Source organism: Equus caballus, chromosome X, assembly GCF_041296265.1.
Source record: "Equus caballus isolate H_3958 breed thoroughbred chromosome X, TB-T2T, whole genome shotgun sequence".
Classification (NCBI taxonomy): Eukaryota; Metazoa; Chordata; class Mammalia; order Perissodactyla; family Equidae; genus Equus; species Equus caballus.
In genome coordinates this window covers 47325001-47349909 of record NC_091715.1, presented here as the reverse complement: position 1 = coordinate 47349909, position 24909 = coordinate 47325001, and the positions used below count along the sequence as shown (strand labels likewise).

Genomic DNA, 24909 nt, shown 5'->3' with positions numbered 1-24909 from the left:
ATAAGGACTTGTAAGGCATTGTAGGGACTCAGTATTAAATGAGGAGCCTGTCACAGGTTGGATTCCTCAGGAAGAAAACTCTGAAACAAAATTAATCCTTCAGAAAGTTTGTTAAGCAATGCTTTTGGGGTGAATACCTGGAAGAAATGAGAAAAAAGCAGGAACACCTAGGGAGAAGTCAAGCTCTGATAAGGACTCAATGACAATGTCAGCCACAAACCCATACACTGATCAGTCATTGGATATAGGCTGCCCTGGGAAAGGATGTAACCTTGGACAAGGATGATCTCTGCAACTGAGGCAATCCTTAATGGGGATGACTGCTGAAGCTGGGGTAATATGTCTGTCAATGAAAAAGAACTTGGGTGTTACATCTCCATGTCCACAGAGTTGTTGCAGGTTTTGAGCAGATAATTGACCTGACTTATGTTTTTAAAAGGTCTCTGTGAAGTTTTGAGCACAAGCTGTAGAGGGAAAAGTGTGGAACCAGGGAAACTAGTCAGGGTGTTGTAGGAACCCAGGTGTGAGATGATACCTGAGAGGTAACAATGGAGGTGGTGAGAATTTGGACTTTGAATATATTTTGAAGGAAGAGGCAGCAGGATTTTCTCACAAATTAGAAGTGGAATATGAGAGAAATGGTGGAGTCATGGATGGCTCCAAGATTTTTGGACTAAATAACTTGAAGGATGGAGTTGACATCAACAGAGATGAAGAAGGCTACGGTTTGGGTGGGTGTAGAGGGGACAGCAGAAATTCACGTTTGAACAAGTTGAGTTTGAGGTGTTTTTAAAACATCTAAGTGGAGATGTTGAGCTGTTATTGAATATATGAGACTGCAATTGAGAGGAGAGGTCTGACTGAGCTGGATACACAAATTTGGGAGTTTCTGTATATAAATGGTATTTAAAGCCATGGGACGTTATGAGATCACCCTCGGGAATGAGTGCATACGGAGAAGAGTATATGACCATGAGCAGAGCGCTGGGCCACAAAGAGATCAGGGAGAAGAGGAGACAAGCAAAAGAGAGTAAGAAGTCAAGACAAGTGAGGAAGGAGTTAAACGAAGGGTGTGGTATCCTGGAAGTCCTTCATTTTTAGCCACCTACCTGCCCCCCTAAACCTCTTTCTGACAAGTTATTTACATCCCATCTCAAATTTCCTCTCCAATATGTTTTATTTTTCTTTTTAGCTCCTTTGAATAAAAATGCCCATCACCAAGAACCAATACATGACATTGTTTTTATGTAGCAAAGTAATGTGTCCACCAGTATGAGCACCCTCAACTTATTCCTTCCTCAGATACCTCTAGAGCTGGAAAGATTTTGAGGGACAATGTGGTTTCCCTCAACCCACAACAATGTTATGAATGAGATCACCAGGCTATCAGCAAACACCTAGAAGGTAAGAGGTTTATATTTTAAATATCTTTTTACTCCACAACACAGCAGAAAGCAAATGGAGTAGATGAGGTACTCTGTCACAGAAGAGAGTGTCTTAGTCAAAGGGAGAGAGGGGAGGTGGGCCACCAAAGCCTAGCTCAAAACTCAGTTGACTAAGCACAAAGAAGACAGGGCCAGTGAAAGAGAGCCTTTGCTCATCTGAGACTCTATTATATTAGTCCTTTGTGCTTTATACACATAGTCAAGCCCTATCCAGATGCTGTAATTCAGTGATTTGGCTCTTCTTACCAGTATTTAGTTATGGAACACAGAATATTTCTGGTGCAGATAGTCTCTGCAGGGACCTCAGTAGTCACCTCCCATACTAGCATAGTACTGACCTTGCAGAGCCTTCACCCTTCCCACTTACCCGGGTCTACTCAAGTTGTTGATTCCCATGGATATTTGTTGGTTTGTTATTTGTTGCATATTTGTTGATTCTCATGGCTCTATTCCTTGGCTATAAAATCTCCCTTGCTTAAACACTTAAGTAGACAAATCATTGTACACACACTTTCAAACTGACCCAGTCATATAATAATTCACATCATTCTTAGCCTACTCCTTTCTAAAACCTCATATACTTGGGATAGCATCAGTTCCCCTGAGTGATATTGTGACTATTCCTTTTGAGATTCCATTTTGCATATGAAGAGAAGAAGTCTTAGCAAATTTAAGAAGGTTGAAATCATACCAGCTATCTTTTCTGAACATGATGGTATGAAACTAGAAGTTAACACAAGAAAAAAGTTGGAAAATCTACAAATATGTGGAAATTAAACAACACACTGCGGAACAACCAGTAGATCAAAGAATAATTAAAAGTGAAATAAAAAAATGTCTTGAAGCAAAAGAAAATGGGAAGACAATGTACCAAGTGTAAGGGATGCTGCAAATGCATTTTCGAGAGGGAAATTTACAGTTATAAATGCATATATTAAGGAAATAGAAAGATCTCAAATAAACAACCTCACTTTAAAGAACAATGAACTAGAAAAAGAAGAGCAAACTAAGCCCAATGTTAGAAGAACTCCCTTCAGCATTACTTGCAAGGCAGGTCTAGTGATGATGAAGACACCAAGCTTTTGTTTGGCTATGAAACTCTTCCCTTTCCCCTTCACATCTGAAGGATAACTCTGCTGGATAGAGTATTCTTGACTGGCAATTTTTTCTTTCAAATTTTCAATATGTCATTCTACTCTGTTCTGACTTACAGGGTATCTGCTGAGAAATCTGGTAATAGCCTAATGGGGGTTCACAGTAGGGTACAATCATTTTTTCCTAGCTTCTGTTAAAAATCTTTCTTTGTCCTCAATTTTTGAACGTATCATTATAATGTGTCTTGGATAAGGTCTTTTTGCATTGAGATGGTAGGGTGATCTATAAGCTGTGTGAACTTGGATGTCTAAGTCTCTCCCACGTTTGGGAAGTTCTCAGCCATTATTTCTTTAAATAGGTTTGCTGCTTCCTTTCTCCCTCTCTTATCCTTCTGGAAGCACATTCATTCTAATATTTGTTCCTTTTATGGGATCCCATAGATCACATAAGCTTTCTTCACCCTTTATCATTCTTTTCTCTTTGTTCTGTTCTAAGTGGGTTATTTCAACATTCCTATCCTCTAACTTAGTTATTCTATGTTCAATTTCCCCTACTCTACTACAGATGCTCTCTCCTGCATTTTTCATCTCCTTCATTGAGTCCTCAGCTCCAGAATTTGTGTTTGGTTCTTATTTATGATTTCTATCTCTTTGGCAAAAATCTCACTTTGATTATATATCTTATTAAGACTGCATTGAATTATCTTTCTGAGTTTCCTTCTAGTTCATTTAATTTCATCAAAACAGCTATTTTGAATTCTTTATCAGCTAGTTTACAAAATTCAGTGCCTTTAAGTTCAATGATTAGAGAATTATTTTCTTCTTGTGAGGATATGTTTCCTTGATTTTTAATATTCCTTATAGTTTTGCATTGCCACTTTCACATTTGAAGTAGCACACACCTCAGTGAATCTATGCTAGTTGCCATCACATGAGGTAGTCTGTTTGATGATATTGTTATTATAATGCAGTTTTCTCTGTCTTTGTATGGGTACGTCTATTCCATTCTTCTTTCTCCCTGCTGTGTCATAATTTGAATTTTTTTGTATTGAGGTCATAATAGTTTACAACATTGTGAAATTTCAGTTGTATGTTATTATTTCTCAGTCACCATAGACATGCATCCCTTCACCCCTTGTGCCCACCTAAAACTACCTTCACCTTGGTAACCACTAAACTGTTGTCTTTCTCTGTGTGTTTGTTTATCTTCCAAATGTGAGTGAAATCATATGGTGTTTCTCTGTCTCTGTCTGGCTTATTTCACTTAACATAATACCCTCAAGGTCCACCCATGTTGTTGCAAATGAGATGATTTTGTCTTTTTTATGGCTGAGTAGTATCCCATTGTATATATAAACCACAACTTCTTTATCCAATTATCAGTTGATGGGCACTCGGGTTGCTGGCACATCTTGGCGATTGTGAGTAATGATGCAAAGAACATTTCAACTTCTTGAGATAAATACCCAGTACTGAGATTGCTGGGCCACATGGTATTTCCGTTTTACGTTTTTTGAGAAATCTCCATCGTGTTTTCAATAGTGGCCACACCAGTTTGCATTCCCACCAGCAGTGTATGAGGGTTACCTTTTCTCCACAACCTCTCCGACACTTGTTATTTTTTGTCTTGGTGATTATAGCCATTCTAACGGTATAAAGTGGTATCTTACTGTAGTTTTGATTTACATTTCCCTGATATTAGTGATGTTGAACATCTTTTCATGTGCCTATTGGCCATCTGTATATATTCTTTGGAAAAATGTCTGTTCATATCCTCTGCCTATTTTTTGATTGGGTTGTTTGTGTTTTTTGTTATTCAGTTATATGAATTCTTTATATATCATAGAGATTAACCCCTGTCAGATATGTGATTTGCAAATATTTTATCCCAGTTGATGGGTTGTCTTTTTCTTTTATTCCTGGTTTCCTATGCCTTGCAGAAGTTCTTTAGTCTGATTAAGTCCCACTTGTTTATTTTTCCTTTTGTTTTCCTTGTCCAAGGAGACATGGTATTTGAAAATATCCCTCTAAGGCCAATGTCAAAGAGTGTACTGCCCATATTTTCTTCTAGGAATTCTATGGTTTTAGATCTTACCTTCATATCTTTGATACACTTTCAGTTAATTTTTGTGTATGGTGAAAGATAATGGTATACCTTCATTCTTTTGCATGTGGCTGTCCAATTTTCCCAACACCATTTATTGAAGAGACTTTCCTTTCTTCATCATGTGTTCTTAGGTCCTTTGTTGAAGATTACCTGTCTGTAGATGTGTGGTTTTATTTCTGGGCTTTCAGTTCTATTCCATTGATCTGTGTGCCTGTTTTTTCTACCAGTACCATGCTGTTTTGGTTGAAATAGCTTTGAAGGATATTTTGAAGTCAGGGATTGTGATGCTTCCAGCTTTATTCTTTTCTCTTAGGATTGCTTTATCTATTCAGGGTCTTTTGTTGCTCCATATTAATTTTAGGATTCTTTGTTCTATTTCCATGAAGATTCTCATTGGGATTCTGATAAGGATTGCATTGAATCTGTAGATTGCTTTAGGAAGTATGGACATTTTTACTATGTTTGTTCTGATCAATGTGCATGGAATATCTTTCCATTTCTTTATGTAATCATCAATTTCTTTCAGTAATGTCTTATAGTTTTCATTGTATGGGTCTTTCACCTCCTTGGTTAAATTTATTCCTAGATATTTTATTCTATTTGTTGGGATTGAAAATGAGATTGTATTCTTGAGTTCTCTTCCTGTTAGTTCATTATTAAAGTATAGAAATGCAACAGAATTTTGTAAGCTAGTTTTGTACGCTGCAACTTTGCTGTAGTTGTTGATTATTTATAATAGTTTTCTGATGGATTCTTTAGGGTTTTGTATATATTAAATCATGTCATCTGTGAACAGCGAGAATTTCACTTCTTCATTGCCTATTTGGATTCCTTTTATTTCTTTATCTTGCCTAATTTCTCTGAACAGAACCTTCAGTACTATGTTAAATAAGAGTGGTGAGAGTAGGGCCCCCTTGTCTTGTTCCTGTTCTCAAAGGGATTCCTTTCAGTTTTTCCCCATTGAGTATGATGTTGGCTGTGGTTTTGTCATATATGAACTTTAATATGTTGAGGTAATTTCCTTCTATACCCATTTTATTGAGAGTTTTTATCTTAAATGAATAGTGGATCTTGTCATATGCTCTGTCTACATGTATTGAGAGGATCATGTGGTTTTTATTCCTCATTTTATTAATGTGATATATCACCTTGATTGACTGGTGGATGTTGAGCCATCCCTGCATCCTTGGTATAAATACCACTTGATCTTGGTGTGTGATCCTTTTAATGTATTGCTGTATTCAGTTTGCCAATATTTTGTTTTGGAGTTTTACATCTATGTTCATTAGTAAGATTGGCCTATAATTTTCCTTCTTTGTGTTTTCCTTGTCTGGCTTTGGGATCAGAGTGATGTTGCCCTCATAAAATGTGTTAGGAAGTGTACCCTCTTCTTCAGGTTTTAGGAATAGTTTGAGAAGGATAAATATTAAATCTTCTTTGAATGTTTGGTAGAATTCTTCAGAGAAGCTACCTGGTTGTGGATTTTTGTTTTAGGGGAGATTTTTGGTTACTGTTTCAATCTCTTCTGATTGGTCTATTCAAATTTTCTATTTCCTTTGATTCAGTATAGGGAGGTTGTATGAATCTAAGCACTTATCCTTTTCTTCTAGATTGTGCAATATGTTGACGTCTAGTTGTTCATAGTATTCTCTTATAATCCTTTGTATACTTGTGGTATTCATTGTAATTTCTCTTTTTTTTCTAATTTTACTTATTTGAACTTTCTCGGTTTTTTCTGAGTGAGTCTGGCTAGGGGGTTGTCAATTTTGTTTATCTTCTCAAAGAACCAGGCCTTCATTTCATTGATTCCTTCTATTTTCATTTTTGTTTCAATTTCCTTTATTTCTCCTCTATTTTTTATTATTTCCCTCCTTCTGCTGACTTTGGTTGTTCTTCTTTTTCTAATTTTGTTAGGTGTAGTTTAAGACTGCTTATTTGAGATTTTTGTTTGTTGAGGTGGGCCTGTGTTGCTATGAATTCTCCTCTTAGGATGGCTTTTGCTGCATCCCATATCAGTTGCTATGTTATATTTTAATTTTCATTTGTCTCCAAATATTTTTTATTTCTCCTTTAATTTCTTCAATAATCCATTGGTTGTTCACTAGCATGTTATTTAGTCTCCACATCTTTGTCCTTTCTCAGCTTTTTTCTTGTACTTAATTTCTAGTTTCATAGAATTATGGTCAGAAAAGAAGCTTGATATGACTTTAACCTTCCTAAATTTATTGAATCTTGCCTTGTTTCCCAACATATGATCTATCTTTGAGAATGTTCCATGTACACTTGAGAAGAATGCGCATTCTGCTGTTTTTGCATAGTGTTCTATATATATCTATAACATCCATCTCGTCTAGTTTTTCCTTTAAATCCACCATTTCCCTGTTGAATCTGTCTGGATGACCTATTCATTGATGTAACTGGGGTGTTAAGGTCCCCTACTACATTGTGTTGTTGTTAATATCTCCCCTTTAGTTTTGTTAATAGTTGCTTTTTGTACTTTGGTGCTCCTTTGTTGGGTGTGTGCATATTTATCTGTGTCACGTCTTGTTGTTGCAGTGTCCCTTTTATCATTAAATACTGCCCTTCTTTGTCTCACATAGCCTTTTTTATTTTGAAGTCTACTTTGTCTAAGTATGGCAATCCCTGCTTTCTTTTGTTTGCCATGAGCTTTGAGTAGAGTCTTCCATCCCTTCACTCTGAGCCTGTGTTTGTCTTTGGAGCTGACATGTGTTTCCTGAAGGCACCATATTGTTGGGTCTTGTTTTTTTAATCCATCCTGCCACTATGTGTCTTTTGATTGGAGAATTCAATCCACTTACATTTAGAGTGATTATTGATATATGAGGGCGTAATTCTGCCATTTTATCCCTCTTTTCCAGTTCTTCTACATTTCCTGTGTTTCTTGTCCCATGTGTTTCAGACTACCAATTCTGTTAGGTAGTTTTTTATGATAGTTTTCTTAGTTTTCAATTTATTTAACATTTGAGTCTCTGTTCTGATTATTTATTTAGTGGTAACCATGCGGTTTGTATTTAAAAAATCTCATAGAAGAGATATTCCATTTTCTGATATCCTCGTATTTCCTCAGATTAGGGTGATTCCATCTCTGTCATCTTCCCCTTCTAAGTTGTTTTTGTCACAACTTATTCCATCTTGTGTTGTGAATTTTTGGTTAAAATGAGATTATATGTATTTTTTAGGTCTTCCTTCCCTTTATCCTTATTGTCATAATTAAGTGATTGCTAACCTGTTCTGATAGCTGCAATTTTCTCATTTTGTCTGCCTATTTCTGTCCTTTCACAAGGCTTTGTAGCCTCTTTCTTTTTTTTTCAGGTATGAGGGCCTTCTTGAGCATTTCTTGTATGGGGTGGTCTTATGGCAAAGAACTCCCTTAGCTTTTGTTTATCCAGGAAAGTTTTTATTTCTACATCATATCTGAATGATATTTTCAGTGAATGGAGTATTCTTGGCTGAAAATTTTTGTCTTTCAGAATTTTGAATTTATCATTCCACTCTCCCCCAGCCTGTAATGTTTCTGCTGAGGTATCCAGTTAAAAGTTGTTAGAGGTTCCTTTGTACATTATTATCTTCTGCTTTGCTGCCCTTAATACTTTACTTTGTCATTGACTTTTGCCAGTTTTACTAATATATACAATGGAGGGGGTCTTTTGAGGTTGATATACTGAGGAGATCTCTTGGTTTCTTCCACTTGTTTTTCCAGCTCTGTCCCAAGTTTTGGGAAGTTGTCAGCTATTATTTCTTTGAACAAGCTTTCTGCTCCATTCTCATTCTCATCTTCCTCTGGAATACCTATAATCTTTATGTTGCATTTCCTAATTGAGTTGGATATTTGGTGAATTTCTTCATTTCTTTTTAGTCTTTGTTCACTTTATTCCTCCATCTGAAGCATTTCTATATTTTTGTCCTCCAGAATACAGATTTGTTCCTCCATAATATCAGCTCTATTATTTAGGGAGTCCAGATTCTTCTTTATCTCAACCATTGCGTTTTTCATCTCTAACATTTCTGATTTTTTTCTTCTTTATGGTTTCAATCTCTTTTGTAAAGAAGTTCCTGATTTCATTGAACTATCTGTAGTTTCTTGTAATTCATGAGTTTTTTTATGATAACTATTTTGAATTTTGTCATTTATATTGTAGATATCTGTGCCTTGGGGATTGATTTCTGAGTGCTTGTCAGTTTCCTTCTGGTCTGGAGATTTAATATATTTTTTCATGCTGTTTCACGGCATGAATTTATGCCTCTGCATAGTGATAGTATCTGATCACAGCTTCCACCTGATGCCACTGGGTGGGGGTCAAGAGTTGTGTATTCTGAGCTCACTGTGATCCAAGGCTGGCTCGTTCCCAGCTTCTGCTTTTCTATCTGTGTGGCACTCTAGCCAAGTGGCTGAGCTGGAGTGCCAGAAGTGGAGAGGGGCACTTTCTTTTGCCTGTACAATCCTAGGGGCATTCTTGCTCTGCCTTCACTATATGATCTCTTGGAGTGCTAGCTTGATGAAGAAACACCCCCAGTCACTTAAGCCCCTCTGGATGGGGCTTTCCCATGGGTTATGAGGGACTTTGAAGAGCTAAGGTGTTCCCACGGAAGGCTGTCCCTCCCTCTCCTCTCAGAGCCACACAGTCTGGAGCACAGGGTCACTGGTGTTGGAGAAGGGAAAAGAAATTTCCCTTACCTCCTTCTACTTCTGTTGGGTGCCCAGTACCTGCACCTTCAGACATATGGCTGCATGGGTTTTTCAGACTTCTTTCATGTTATCTGAATGTCCTCTGTTTATATATTAATGTCCTTTTCATTGTATCTTAGGAGGGAGAGTCTGAGGAGAGAGCTCACTCTGCCATGATGCTGACATCACCTTGTGTCACAATTCTTAAGCTTTTGCGTATTCTCTGGTTCTTATGATTAATGAAGCTGGGTACTGGAAACCTCCCTATTGTTTTCTGGGAGGTAACTCTATGTGTTTGAGACTTTTCCCTTCCCCACAGAGAGTGGACTGTTTTTATGAACACAATCTCTGTCTACCAGAGCTCTCTCTCACTGCTGCACAGGAAGGTCTGCACAATGAGAAGACTGCAGAGTGAAGAGAGGTGTGGATTTAGAACTTGGGGCTTTGGGCATGCCTATGACCCAGTAGAGAGTTCCCTGAGTGTGGTACTCCCAGAGGCTTGAGGGTGGACTTCCTGATGAGCACAATCCCTTTAATGTATTTTGAAATTCTTATCTGCCTATTTCCCAACTTCCCCCACCCTGTAGTCATAGAGGTTTCACCTTTGTCCTCTGGGTACTCCTGGGGAGAAATAGGTTTTTCCAGCTATGTCTTACAAAACTGCTGTGACTGGGCACTCACTCATGGCCCTCCTTTTCCTCAAGGGAGCTAGCACCCCCACTGGCTAGATCAGCCCCATGCAGTGTTTCCTTGGAGGGGAGGAGTGGTGCCAGGAAATTTTCTTTTACCTCCATCTCTGTTCAACCAAAATTGTATATTTTGCTTCAATGGTGTGCTATACTCTCCCCTCAAGAAGGCTGGACTTCTGACAATTCTCTCTCAAGCATGAGTCTGCCAATGTCAACACTCCCCAGGTTTTTTTCCTACCAGGTGGAGAGGGGTCTGGGTAGGTTCACTGACTCCATTGGTTCTGCAGTCCATATTGAGGTCTGTTACCAGATGTGAGGTAGGTGAGACTCCTCCTCAGTCTCTTGCTGTATGGTGCTAGAACCCACAACACCCATAAAGGCACTTCATTCTTGGATGAATGTCTAATTCATTGTTAAAATAAGAAGATAAAAAATAGGAGTGCCTTAAGGTACCACAATGCTGATTTCACTCACTATATTCCCTATTTGTCTCTTTAATTCCCTGCCATATTCTCTACTAATAGGTGAAATACCAATCTGTTAATTAGATAATTAATAAATAATTAACTGGGTACATGGAAATTAAGGCTTTAAGTTTCAAGTGGAACCAATATCTGCCCTACATACCTCACAGTGTTTGGTAAGTATCTAGGCAGAAAAAGAGTGGGGAAACACCTATAAAGTTGTCAACAGTGCTGTGAATTAATCATGAGGGGCAATATTAAGTCAGTGTTTGGACATCTCAGTCCACACTAATTATAGGTAGATACTTGATAAAGGATCAACTCTTCCTATAAATTAGTTCCTAGTAGTATCTCTTCCTTATAGAATCAGCAAAAATAGAGGAGTTTGGAAGATGGTAGCATAGGAGGATACTGAACTTGCCTCCTCCAACAACAAATCTATAACTACCTGTGAAACAATTTCCTCTGAGAGAGATCTGGAAGTTAGATATAAGGAACCTCAGCAGCAAGGGACAATGTGAACAGGGGTGGAAGAGGTGGAACTACAGCCCTACTGAGGAAAAAAAATCCACACTTTAGTTGTGGTGCTTCATGACTGGGAGCAATCTCAAAAATACAGAGCTTTTCCCAGAGGAGCAATGGAAGGAGTGGAGTCAGGATCATGGTGCAGTGAGCTCTTCCCTTAAACTCTCTCCATAACATACAATGAAAAGAACATTCATAAACCAACAAGGACATTCACACAACACAATAGACTTCTGAGAGACCCACACAGCCATAAGTCCAAAGGTGAAGGTGCTGGACCCCCAGGGAGTCAGTAGAAGGATTTAAGGGGGCCTCATTTCCCTCCCCCAATGGCAGTGAACTAAGCCATGGGACTGTGTGCACCTCTGAGAGGAGATGGGGAAGGGGGCAGTCCTCTATGGGAAAACCTTCACTCTCTGAGTTACCTCCCAGCCTGTGGGAAAGCTCCCCACTAAGGAGCCTAAGCAATCAGAGTGTATTCACCAAACTGAGCAGCCTGGGAGGGCAAAATAAAGTTTGACCAGGATCAGGCACATGTAAGAAAGTGATCCTCCCTCCACCAGGCACACCAGCTCAGCTGGTCAGCCAGAGCAAGGGATGCCTGCCAGAGCACTTGTGCATAGTGTTTGTAAAGCAGCAGCAGCAAGCAAGCAAATGCAGATGGGCTGTGTAAGCATAGCTTCCAAAGTACAGGCACAGTGGCAAGGGACCTTGGTGGGCTCACAATACACAACTCCTGCACTCTCAGTGGTAGCAGGTGGAATCTGCAACCAGATACTACCACTATGCAAAGGCAGAATCCACACCATCAAAAGTATGAAGAGGTATATTAACACTCCACACCAGAAAGACAATGACAAGTTCCCAGAAATCAAAATTGAGAACACAAAAATTTATAATCTAAATGACATAGAATTCAAAATAGCTATCATAAAAAATATCAATGAGTTGTGAGAAAACTCAGAGAGATAGTTAATTAAATCAGGAATAAAAGTTATGAACAGGGGGAATTCTTCACGAAAGAGATTGAAACTTTAGAGAAAAACCAATCAGAAAAGTTGGAGGTGAAAAGCACAATGAATGAGATAAAGAAAAATCTAGAGTACTTAAATAAGAGAGCTGATATTAATAGAGGACAGAATTAGCAATTTACTGTATAGAAGTATAGAAATGCTTCAGAGGGAGGAGCGAGAACTAAAACTTAAAAGAAATGAAGAAATTCTCCAAGAACTATCCGACTCAATTAGGAAATGCAACATAAGAATTGTAGATATTCCAGAGGGAGAAATGAAGTAGAAGGAACAGAGAGCTTGTTCAAAGAAATAATAGCTGAGAACTTCCCAAATCAGGGAAGGCCTTGGAACTACAAATAAAAGAAGCTAATAGAACCCCTAACTACAAAAGTGTAAAAAGACCTTCTCCTAGGCAAATATTAATAAAACTGGCAATAGTAAATGACAAAGAAAAAAGTATTAAGGGCAGCAAGGAAGAAGAAAATAAGGTACAAAGGAGCCTCTATCAGGCTTTCAGTGAATTTCTCAGCAGAAACCCTACAGGCTAGGAGAGGGAGGAGTGATATATTCAAAATTCTGAAGGACAAAAACTTTGAGGAAGGAATACTCCACCCAGCGAAAATATCCTTCAGATATGATGGAGAAATAAAAACTTTCCCAGGTAAACAAAAGCTGAGGGAGTTCATTGCCAGAAGACTCCTGCCTACAAGAAATGATCAAAAAGGACCTCATACGTGAAAAAAAAGAAAGGGGCTACAAAGCCTTGAAGAAGGAGATAAATAGGCAGACAAAATGAGAAAGATTAGTAAACACTTAAATATAACATTAAAGACCAAGGGAAGGAAAAGATCAAAAATAACAATAATGACTTCGTTTTAACCACACACTCACAACACAAAATGGACTAAGTTGTGACAACAATGACTTAGAAGGAGAAGAGTAAAAAGAGGGAAACTGATTAGACTAAGGACATAAGAGGCTATCAGAAAACAGACTATCTCATATATGAGATCTTTTATACAAACCTCATGGTACGCACTAAACAAAAAATCAGAACTGAAGCACAAATGAAACATAATGAGAAAACAATCATAGACAACCACTGAACTTAATTGGCTGACCCAAATACACAGGACGATAATAAGGGAAATACAGAGCAACCACAAAACAAGTGATAAAATGACAGCATTAAGCCCTCATATAGCAATAAAAAATAATTACTCTAAATGTAAATCTATTGAATTCTCCAATCAAAAGACATAGATTAGTTGGATGGATTAAAAAACAAGAACTCAACAACATGGTGCCTCCAGGAAACACATCTCCATTCTAAAGACAAATACATGCTCCGAGTGAAGGGATGGAAGACAATACTCCAAGCTGATGGCAAACAAAAGAAAGAAGGTTTTGCCATACTAATATCAGACAAAGTAGACTTCAAAGTAATAAAGGCAATGTGAGACACAGAGAGGCAGTATATAATGATAAAAGGGAAACTATACCAAGAAGACATAACACTTATGAATATATATCCACCTAAAACAGGAACACCAAAGTACATAAAGCAACTATTAACAGAGCTAAAAGAAGATATTTACAGCAACAGAATAATAATGACCTTAGTGTGACACTTACATCAATGACTAGATCATACAGACGGAGAGTCAACAAGGAAATGGTGGAATTAAATGAAAAACTAGAAAAGATGGAGGTAATCAATATATATAGAACACTCTGTCCCCAACCAGCAGAACACACATTCTTCTCAAGTGCACATGGAACATTCTCAAAGATAGACCATATGTTAGGAAACAAGGCAACACTCAAAAAGTTTAAAAAGATTGAAATCATATCAAGCATCTTTTCTGACCATAATGCTATGAAACTGGAAATCGACTACAAGACAAAAGCTGGTAAAGGAACAAAGATGTGGAGCCTTCACAACATGCTACTGAACAAACAATGGATAATTGAAGGAATTAAAAGGGAAATCAAAAATATCTGGAGACAAATGAAAATTAAAATACAACATAGCAACTGATATGGGATGCAGAAAAAGTGTCCTAAGAGGGAAATTCATAGCAATATAGGCTCACCTTAACAAACAAGGAAAATCTCAAATAATCAACCTTAAACGACACCTAATAGAACTAGAAAAAGAAGAACAAACAAAGCCCAAAGTTGGCAGAGGGAGGGAAATAATAAAAATCCAAATAGAAATGAATGAAATAGAAACCAAAAACACAGTAGAAAGTATCAGTGAAACTAAGAGCTTCTTTGAGAAGATAAACAAAACTGACAAACCTTTAGCCAAACTCACTAATAACAGAGAAGGCTCAAATACATAAAATTAGAAATGAAAGAGAAGAGATTAGAACAGATACCACAAAAATACAAAGGATTACAAGAGAATACTATGAAAAACTATATGCGAACAAACTGGACAATCTAGAAGAAATATATAAATTCTCTGACCCACACAACCTCTCAAAACTAAATAGAGAGGAAATAGAGTGTCTGAATAGAATACTCACAAGTAAAGAGATTGAAACAGCAATCAAAATCATTGCAAAATAATAAAAGTCCAGGACCAGACAGCTTCTCTGGAGAATTCTACCAAACATTCAAAGATTTAGTACTTATCCTTCTCAAACTATTTAAAAACCTGAAGATGATGGAACATTTCTTAAGACATTTTATGAAGCCGACATCACTCTGATCCCAAAGCAAGACAAGGACATTGCAAAGAAGGAAAATTACAGGCCAATCTCGCTGATGAACATAGATGCAAATATCCTCAACAAAATATTGGCCAACTGAATACAGCAATACATTAAAAGGATCATATACCATGATCAAGTAGGATTCATACCAGGGATGCAGGGATGGTTCAACATCTGAAAATCAATCAATGTGATACACCACATGATAAAACCACATGATCATGTCAATAGATGCAGAGAAAATATTTGACGAGATCCAAGATCCATTTATGAAAAAAACTGTCAATAAAATGGGTATAGAAGAAAAGTACCTCAACATAATAAAGGCCATATATGGCAAACCCACAGTCAACATCATACTCAATGGGGAAAAGCTGAAAGGAATCCCTCTGAGAACAGGAACAAGACAAGTGTGCCCACTCCACCACTCTTATTTAACATAGTACTGGAGTTTTTGGTCAGAGCACTTAGGCAAGGAAAGGAAATAAAAGTTATCCAAATTGGCAAGGAAGAAATCAAACTCTTGCTGTTTGCAGGTGACTTGATTTTATATATAGAAAACCCTAAAGAATCCATCAGAAAATATCGAAAATGATCAAAACTACAGCAAAGTTGTAGGGTACAAAATCAACTTACAAAAATGTGTTGCATTTCTATATGCTAATAAGAAATTAACATAAAGAGAACTCAAGAATACAATTCCATTTACCATCGCAACAAAAACAATAAAGTATCTAGGAATAAATTTTACCAAGGAAGTGAAAGACCTATGCACTGAAAATTATAAGACATTATTGAAAGAAATCGAAGATAACATAAAGAACTAGAAAGATATACCATTCTCATGGATTGGAATAATAAACATAGTTAAAATGTCCATAATGCCTAATGCAATCTACATATTCAATGCAATCCCAATCAGAATTCCAAAGACATGCTTCATGGAAATAGAACAAAGAATCCAGAGGAGTAGGGGATCTGAGCTCCAATTGGGCACCCAGCCCTTCAACCCAGCACAAAAGAGACATATCCCTTAATACCTGGCTTTGCTGGCTTTGCAAACCTAAAAGAAATACATCTAGGAAAACTGTAGAAGTTCAAGGAAAGAAGAATCTGCTCTTAAAGGGCCCATGCAAAGACTCAATCTACCCACAAACCAGCAAAAAAACCACAGATAGAAAAGAAGACAGACCCAGTACCCCACCCCCAGGGACTGAGACATTGGCAGCAGCCATTATTGTGACCTACTTCACTTGTGCTGACACAGATGCTGGCAGCTGCCGTTGGAATCCTTCCTCTAGCCTGCTAGCACAGGGGTCTGCCCTGAACACTAGAGCACTCAAAGCAATCAGGTGCAGCCAAGCAGCAGGCAGAATACCCAGGGACCAGATCCCCTGACAAGCAAGCCCATAGCTGACCCTTGGACCCACAGCAGTGGGGTGTATGGGCCCATGGCTGCAGAGCATGTGGGCTTGCAGCAGACTTGTGAGGCTGGCCATCACAAACAGCCACACAGTGGATCTCCCCCATCATCCAATGCCTGAAACAATTGTGGGAAGCTGCACCTGGGTCTGGCCCCACCCATCTATGCTCATGAAACTATTACCACAGGTTAGAATAACTAGAACTTTCCAGAGGCCTGCCCTGCCCCAAAGAGAGCTGACAACAACAGTACAATACAGGGAGCTGCACTGAAAGCTTGCAGCAATTGTGAGTGCCCCAGCTTAGGAACCAGCAGAGGAAGAGCAGAGCAATGAGGGGAAGGCAACTGGCATCTGTACAGTCTGTTGGGGAAGTGGGAGAGTCCCCCCTCCCACTTTCCTTAAGGTTCTTATGGCTGGTCAAATTATTAAAAACACAGGAGAAAATAAAACAAAGTCTAATAGCATGTATACATGGGAGAAACCCAGGAGAAAGTAAACCCAGCCTTCTGGCTGAGGCTGCCTGTTTAAGTGTCTTCAAGTACACACAAGGAGGATGTGGAGGCTAGTGATTTGGAATTTCAGAGGGGAAGACAATTTACATGGAGATGGGATGCAAGTGTTTGTTAAACAGGTTTTGCTGGGCCAAAAAATGGGTTTGTCCATGTTTTTCTATCACACGTATTTTACATCATACTATAGCTATCATATGGTATGAGCTCCTTCCTGGAACAGGACTTCTATGTTAAATTCCTGTAGGCAGTTTGGGGGAATGGAGGTCAGAGGCTCTTCCTGAGTATTTTGAGCCTTTATTGTCTTCAGCTCAAAATAATCCACATACCAGAGTGGCACATATTGGGGAGGACTGCCCTGAAACCCATCAAGTCTGTGTGGAGGACAGGCACATCTAAAAGACTGGCATGTCAGGATGCCTCATTCTTTAATCCAACAAATACATCAGGGCTCTCTCTTTTCCACATTATAGTCATTGGCTTTCCCCCCAAGGTATTCAGAACTCACTGTGGATGGGATTTACCACATCCACGGGCCACTCCATCACATGGTTATATCTTGGCTCACCTAGTGACTTCCTTCATGCAGAACTACTCCGAGGCAGGATTATTCTAAGTAACTGTGAGGAATATTTTTGGGCACAAACCTCCTGTGTATTTCAGAGTGTTTTGCTTTCCGTTTTGTTTTTTGAGAGTTCCCCAGGGGGCCTTACTGAGACAGAGCCTGTGATTGTTTCAAGGCAGCTGGCTTGCATGGTACTTTAAAACTGACCTGGGCCTGCTTTCCTCCTTCCTCTATCATCCTAACCATTTTATCAGGCCAGCCGGTGCTAATTCGCATTTCCTTTTTTCTTACATCCATTGTCCTGCCTGCTGTTGTGATTAGGATATAATGAAGTACTTAGAACGCATTCCTTCACATTTGTCTAACTGGATATGTGGAACTTATATAAAACTGTTTTTTAGCATGCCAATGCATCTGAAAATTCATCAGTATATTCGTGGTGGTAGTGCCCTCCGCAAAAGCTTTAACTCTATTGATATGGCTTTTAATGATTGATGGCGTCACAGTGTGTGAATTCGAACTTTCTAGGTGTGCCTCAGGAGGATGCTGACCTGCCGGACACTCGTAAAATGCCCCCCCCTTGACTGAAGACCACCTTCTCAGCCTGGCATCCAAGGCCCTTCATGACCTGAGTCCTTTCTCCCTTTCCAGCTTCACTGTTTCCTATTCCTGCACTATTTACTACTATTTCCTGCTCCTTATGCTACAGGCTCTTTCCCTCAGCATTCCAAGTTGTTTCAATGTTTATATTACAATAATATATTTCCTTTTGGTTTTCTCTTCAATTCCCTGCCTCATCTGAAGCAGTAGACAAAATGTCAATTTGTTAATTAGATACGTAGAAGATTACTAACTGGGTACATGGAAATTAAGGCGTTAAGCATGCACAAACAAGGACCCTTGTTGAGAACAGAACCATAGAATTCTAGAGCTGTTTGTGGCTTTGAGATTATATAGCCCACCTCCTCATTTGTACCGAGTATGAAACAGGTACAGAGAGACGAAAGGATTTAAGGTAGCATAGTAATGTCCTATAAGAGTCAGGCCTTGAACAAATATTTCTTGATTCTTGGACCAAGCTGCTACTGCTGCTACTTCTCCTTTCCTCCTTCATTTTTTAAAAAGGAAATAAAATGTTTGAGATATATTTGTATCCCTTATTGTGTCCCTTCTCCATTTTTTCCCTTTGCCCCTGAACTAAGGTTGGTGTGTGTTGACAAATAGAAATGGCAAGCAGTAGGATATATTGGAGTATATGAGGAAGCCACTTGGTGTAAACCTAATTTGGCCTGACTTTGTTTTTCCAAAAGAGCCTGACGTGGCCATTGAGCATGCATTGTATATCTGCTTTAAACACTTACTGTGGCAAGAACAAATGCCCTTAAGATAAAGGTGCAACTTCCCCCCACATTGGCATTTCCTTATGGATAAGCATCTTTCCTTAGGCTAGGAACTGACTGCTGTGCTCACCTTTGACCACCCAGCTCACCTGTGGCCACCCAGCTTGAGACAACAGACCTGTCGCCCTGCTGCGTCCACCTAGACAGCAGACCTACCTGCTGTGTCCATCAATCACCGTGCTGACAGAGCAGTCTCGTCACTATTGTAAAAGGGACATTTCAATCATATGTTAAATATCCTCTTTGAGGGTATGTAACCACTCTGTACACCCCACTTCTTTGGTGCCCTTCCTCCCTTTGGGAAGAAAGGCCCAAGGCCATGGTCCTCACATTTTGGCTCAGAATAAACTCACCCAAATTTTCATTTATAGACTGGTTATGGATTATTTTCTTCAACAGTGTCCTTCCTACTAATGTTTATAATTTCATTACATATGTATCCCCAAAATGTATATAATAGTGATTTTTCTGATGCAACACTGTTTCTCATCCCAAATTCATTCATGTACCACTTTTGTGATTTTTCCATACTTTTGTACTACCTATGCTATACTATTTTCTTGAGAAGATGCATTTGACTATTAAATTATTTCCCACAATAATGTGCCATCTAGTGGCATATGGGCAAGTGCCCTCATATATTTGAGATACCTTATGCCTTAGATCATCTAACATTCTACCATTGGTACCGCAGTTTAGGAACCATTATACTACACTTCACATGGGTTAAATGTGTTGTCAACACAGTGTCATTTATCTCTAATTAATAAACTTTTCATCTTTCATACTTTTCACAAGGAAATTCTACCTGTAGCTTCATCTTCAACATGACACTCTTGACCTACTGACAAAGATTCTCTCCTTGACCAAACTCAACTCGGGCTCTTTTAAACTCTCTTCTCAACTAGGCCCTGACTTTTGGGCTTCCATATTTGTCCCTGCATTGTCAATGTTAGCCAGAATCCTGCTAAGTAAGTTTAGCCAGAATCCCCCATCCTTGACATCTGACCACCCTCACTATTCAATTGAGTTCCTCATCCTGCACCATCCTCCCAGATAATGTCTGATCACCCTGGCCTGCCTTCAACAAGAATCCCGTTAGGTCAGTTTAGCCAGAATCCTCCCCGGTTACCCCTGATGTTTCCTCTTAGTAATTTTCCATCCACTGACCCCTCCCCCACCACCCTGCTCCTTGGCTAAAAATTCCCATGTTTTCCTTGTTGTATTCAGGGTTCAGCCTGTCAGCTTTCTTCCCCGCTGCAAGACCCCTTTGCAGTAGCACTATAATTATCACAATAGTTCTCCCTTGAATGAAGTTTTTCTTACCATCTTTAACAAGGGCCATGAATAATTTTTTCTTTAATAGTTATGGTGCTGCGACTCAGATAGGATCAGATTCATCATTGGACCTCTCACCCAGCACCCTAAATGTGCACGTTTGAAGCCTTTCTCTTCACTCTTGACTGATTGGTTGGGTATCCATTGGTGAGTCTGACTCCTGAACCATTGCTCTGGACAAACATCTGTTGAAGCTAGTAAGGGCAGATTTTGATTCTTAAGCTTTTGTGTATACTCTCTGAAGCTGGGTTAGAGTTCCAGGCTTCTTTTGAAAGTACCTCCTGGGCTGGAAAGTCTTCTTCCTGGCTTCTTGTCCTCCGTGGGGATTATTCCCTGTCTCCCTAGGCTGGAAGTCTTTTCTTCCTGGTCCTTTATGAGAACTTTCTGTTCTCTGTAATGGATCCCGTTTCTCCCAGGGGCATGTCCCAGTTGACTGGAACTCCGTTCTTGAACCCCTACTGACTATATGCAATGGGAACTCTTTTTCCTTTCTTGTTGGCATGATTTTGCTGAGGATAACTGGGAAGTTTTTTGGCTTCTTTGGGAAACTTCTAGTCTCTCCAAACTGTCTCTTCTAAGACCTCTCGTTTCCCATTGTTTCTGCTCCTCCTTTCCCCCCTTTCACCTTCAATTTTCCTTCCAACTCCCTTGAAACCTTTGATATGCCCCTCTTCAAATCCTTACTTCCTCTATCCCTCTGTCCACCCCCATCATACTTTTGCCTTTCCACTTCGGCCTCGAAGCCCCTTAAAGCACTTGAATTTTAGGTCCCATACCCACCCCATTGGGAGCTCTCAAGGGATTCAGTGACCCCTGAAAGCAACCACCTGAGGCTGAAAAGAAGAAAAAGGGCTATTTGGAAACAGAACTGGATTTTTTTTTCCACTCATATGCACTTTGGAGACATCCGGACAGCTGGTAAGTATTTTCCCTGTCACTCTCCTAAGATTTAGTCCACAGCCTCCGTAAGATTACATATCATGGCAAAAGAAAATCTTAAAGTCTCCTCCACAAATATTACTAAACAGGTAACCTTAACTTACCTCACTTGCTGGAAACACAATTTAAATAAAAATATAAAGTACAGATAAACCAGTGATTTTATATTACTATGCTTTATTGACTCATGACTAAAATTTTCCAATGAAAACTGTAAGACCTCAGTTTGCATGTGTCTGTATGTTCATGTATGTTACATATTTGTGATATTTTTCTCTCTCTGGATGGTATTGCCAAGTTAATTCATAAAATCCCTTAAAGGATTTGTATTAAATTTGTTTAGAGAGAAATGAGCACCATATAAATTATTTTCCTAAAACTGTCAGAAATATAGAAAGTAACTCAAGTGGTTTTTAAAATTTTTTATTATGTTCACATGGTCTGAGATAATCTTTGGTAAACAAAGTTAGTTTTAAAATTGCTGATAAAATAAAAACAGATATGTATTCAGAGTTGTCAACATTAAACATAATATAGATGTAAAAATTTTTCTACCTAGGCTTACTAGTCAGACAAGCTTATGTTATCCATACTAGATGTTGAAAACTATAAAACTATAAATCCAATCTAAGAACAAAAGGTACGATAAAAATTAACTGCTTAATGAATATCAAGTGTGGAAGACAGCAATAGAAGAATCAAATGTTTAACTCTTTAGGTTCTTTGATTCTGGTTAAAATTTTTTTGGATACTCACCTGATTTGTCAACAAGAAAAGTGACTTAAGATGATGGCTATCTTTGTTTAATGTCTCATGAAATTTTCATGATCAATTCAAGCATAATTGCTAAGGACAAATTGAATTAAATAGACGCAAGCGGGATAAAAGTTAACAAATGAACTTCTCAGCAACAATTATGTTTTATAATATGTGTACTTGAATATGGTTCAAAAATATTTTTGGTAAGTTGAAACCTTAAAAATATAACAAATTAAGTTAAATGATGGCTATTCATTGAATATCTAGATCATTCCCAAATAGGATAGAATATTGGAACATTAATTGCTAAAATAAGTTTAAGTTTACTTACTTTTGGATTCTTATTTTTATATGGTATAGAAAATCTAAATTTATTTGAGTCTGTTAATACACATGAGAAATTCTACTATGAAAAAGACATATGCCTCTAGAAAATTATGAAATAATGTATTCATAATTTTGCAACAGAATGATAGTATGAGGCAGACCGTCCACAATTCTCTGCTTCCTAGATTTCACTGAAAATTAGGGTTGCTAATGGTTAAAAGTTGTAATACATATGTAAATGAAACGACTAGGAATAATGAGAGTGAAGGAAAAACATGCTGTATGCAAAGAGATTCAGATGTGCTTTCGATTAGGAAAGATATGAAGGGCTTTGGCGCTTTTTTGTTTTTGTTTTTTTAAAAAATGAGTTTATTCAGACAACAAATGGATTTTTGTCTTTTATTTTATTTATTTTTTTCCAGTAATTTAATTGAGATCATAATGATTTATAACATCGTGTAATTACGGGTGTGCATTATTGTTTATCAATTTCTGAGTAGACTTCATTGTGCTCACCACCGGTAGTCTAATTTTTGTCCGTCACTGTACATATGTGCCCCTTTACCCCTTTCGCCAACCCCCCAACCCCCTAACCCTCTGGTAACCACTAATCTGTTCTCTTTATCCATGTATTTATTATCTTCCACGTATGAGTGAAATCATGCAGTATTTATCTTTGTGTCTCTGGCTTAGTTCACTTAACATCATACCCTCAAGGTCCTTCCACGTTGTTGCAAATGGGAGGATTTTGTCTTTTTTTATGGCTGAGTAGTATTCCGTTGTATATATATATCACATATTCTTTATCCATTCATCCATAGAAGGGCACTTGGGTTGCTTCCACGTTTTGGCTATTGTGAATAGTGCTGCAATGAACATAGAGGTGCATAAGTCTCTGGATCATTGATTTCAAGTTCTTTGGATAAATACCCAGTAGCGGGATAGTTGGATCATATCATATTCTTATTTTTAATTTTTTGAGAAATCTCCAGATTGTCTTCCATAGTGGCTGCACCAGTTGGCATTCCCAACATCAGTGTATGAGGGTTCCCTTTTCTCCACATCCTCTCCAAGATTTGTTGGTTTTTTTCTTGGTAATTATAGCCATGTGTGAGGTGATATCTCATTGTAGTTTTGATTTGCATTTTCCTAATATTTAGTGATGTTGACGTCATTTCTTGTGTCTGTTGGCCATCTGAATATCTTCTTTGGAAAAATGTCTGTTTATATCCTCTGCCTATGTTTTGATCGGTTTGCTTGTTTTATTGTTGTTGATTTGTATGAGTTCTTTATATATTTTGGAGATCAACTCCTTGTTGGATAAATGATTTGCAAATATTTTCTCCCAGTTGATTGGTTGTCTTTTCATTTTGTTCATGGTTTCCTTTGCTTTGCAGAAGCTATTTAGTCTGATGTAGTCCCATTTGTTAACTTGTTCTTTTGTTTCCCTTGCCCAAGTAGACATCGTATTTGAAAACATGCTGCTAAGACCAACATCAAATAACCTACTGCCCATATTTTCTTCTAGGAGTTTTATGGTTTCAGGTCTGACATTCAAGTCTTTAATCCATTTTGAGTTAATTTCTGTGTATTGTACAAGATAATGTTCTACTTTCATTCTTTTGCATGTGGCTGTCCAGTTTTCACAACACCCTTCATTGAAGACACTTTCCCATCTCCGTTGTATGTTCTTGGCTCCTCTGTCAAAGATTAGCTGTCCATAGATGTGTGGTTTTATTTCCGGGCTTTCAGTTCCGTTCCAAGGGGCTTGTTTCTCTTAAGGGAAAAAGAGAGTAATTTTATTCTAAATTAGAATAACTAGTCATTCCAGAATGATAAAGAATAAAAGAGTAGGCCAAAAACTGAATGGATTTTTTTAAAAAACATGTTTTTTTGAAGTTTTATGGAAAAGGAATCTTTTCTTGTGTGGTCAAAGCTGCCGAAAATTGGATGGATTTATTTATAAGGTTTTTTTTTTAATTAACCTTAGTATTAATAGTACAGTGATACAAAACTAGAATTTGGTTTTCTTTCTGTAAAAATGAAAAAGTTTTCTTAGATTATTGATCTAGTCATAATTAGAGATTGTAAAATATATTTTTCTTTATCTTTTAGTAATTTGCCTGAGAAATCAAGACTTTCTGTCTTCTCAGAACGATTTCCTGTGCTTCATGTTGTCTTTATCAGGTCTTTCGTTACTTAGGAAAATTGAGTTTTCTGAATAATAAGAGAGCTAATTTTTTTTCTTTTGAGAATCATGCAACCTTCTATATTTATATTTGAAATTGTTTATTGCCACTTTTGCCAAATGGATAACTCGTGTTTCACAGTGACCTGTGATCTTATTTCACAAAGTATTCAATCCTTTGACATTTTTGGAACGTCTCAAAATCAAATTCTAAATGGAGTCTTTTTGTCCTCAAACTACCTTTGAGATTTTTCAGAGGGCCCCTGGAAAATCTCAAAGGGTTTGGCTTTCATCTTGTGAAAGAGGGATGTCAAACTATTTAGGTTTAATTGGTCTGCTAAATTATGTGGGAAGCACTGTCACATAAGAAGTGATGATAAATCTTCTTAGGTTATGTGCGTATGGATATATGTTATTAATATAGGTATTTTGGAATTTATATGAAGTTCACAGAAATTTGTTGCTACTCTCATCTAATTATTATCTTAAAATTTTGTATGCCGCAGAAATAACTAAATTCCCTTACCAAATGAACTCTAATCAGATCTTTAACCATGGCCATTTTAAGTCTTTTGTCATTCACAGTTATTGTTTTACTCTAATTCTCCTTTGAAAGTATTTATAATTAGCTACAAATGAGAATACTCTATGATGACATCACTTGAATAACTTTGAGACTATGCCAGTGGACTGAATCAGAATTTCGAGAACTA

General features: G+C 38.0%; 1 protein-coding gene across 1 annotated transcript in view; it reads right to left on the bottom strand.

Moving 5' to 3' along the window:
* Positions 1 to 22393: 22393 nt before the first annotated feature.
* The window catches only part of NBDY (negative regulator of P-body association), a 158409-nt gene continuing 155893 nt past the window's right edge, over positions 22394 to 24909 (bottom strand). Inside the window, exon 3 of the mRNA XM_070257096.1 lies at positions 22394 to 23784. The gene's annotated coding sequence lies outside the window, so the exon portion shown is untranslated. The remainder of the gene's footprint in view (positions 23785 to 24909) is intronic.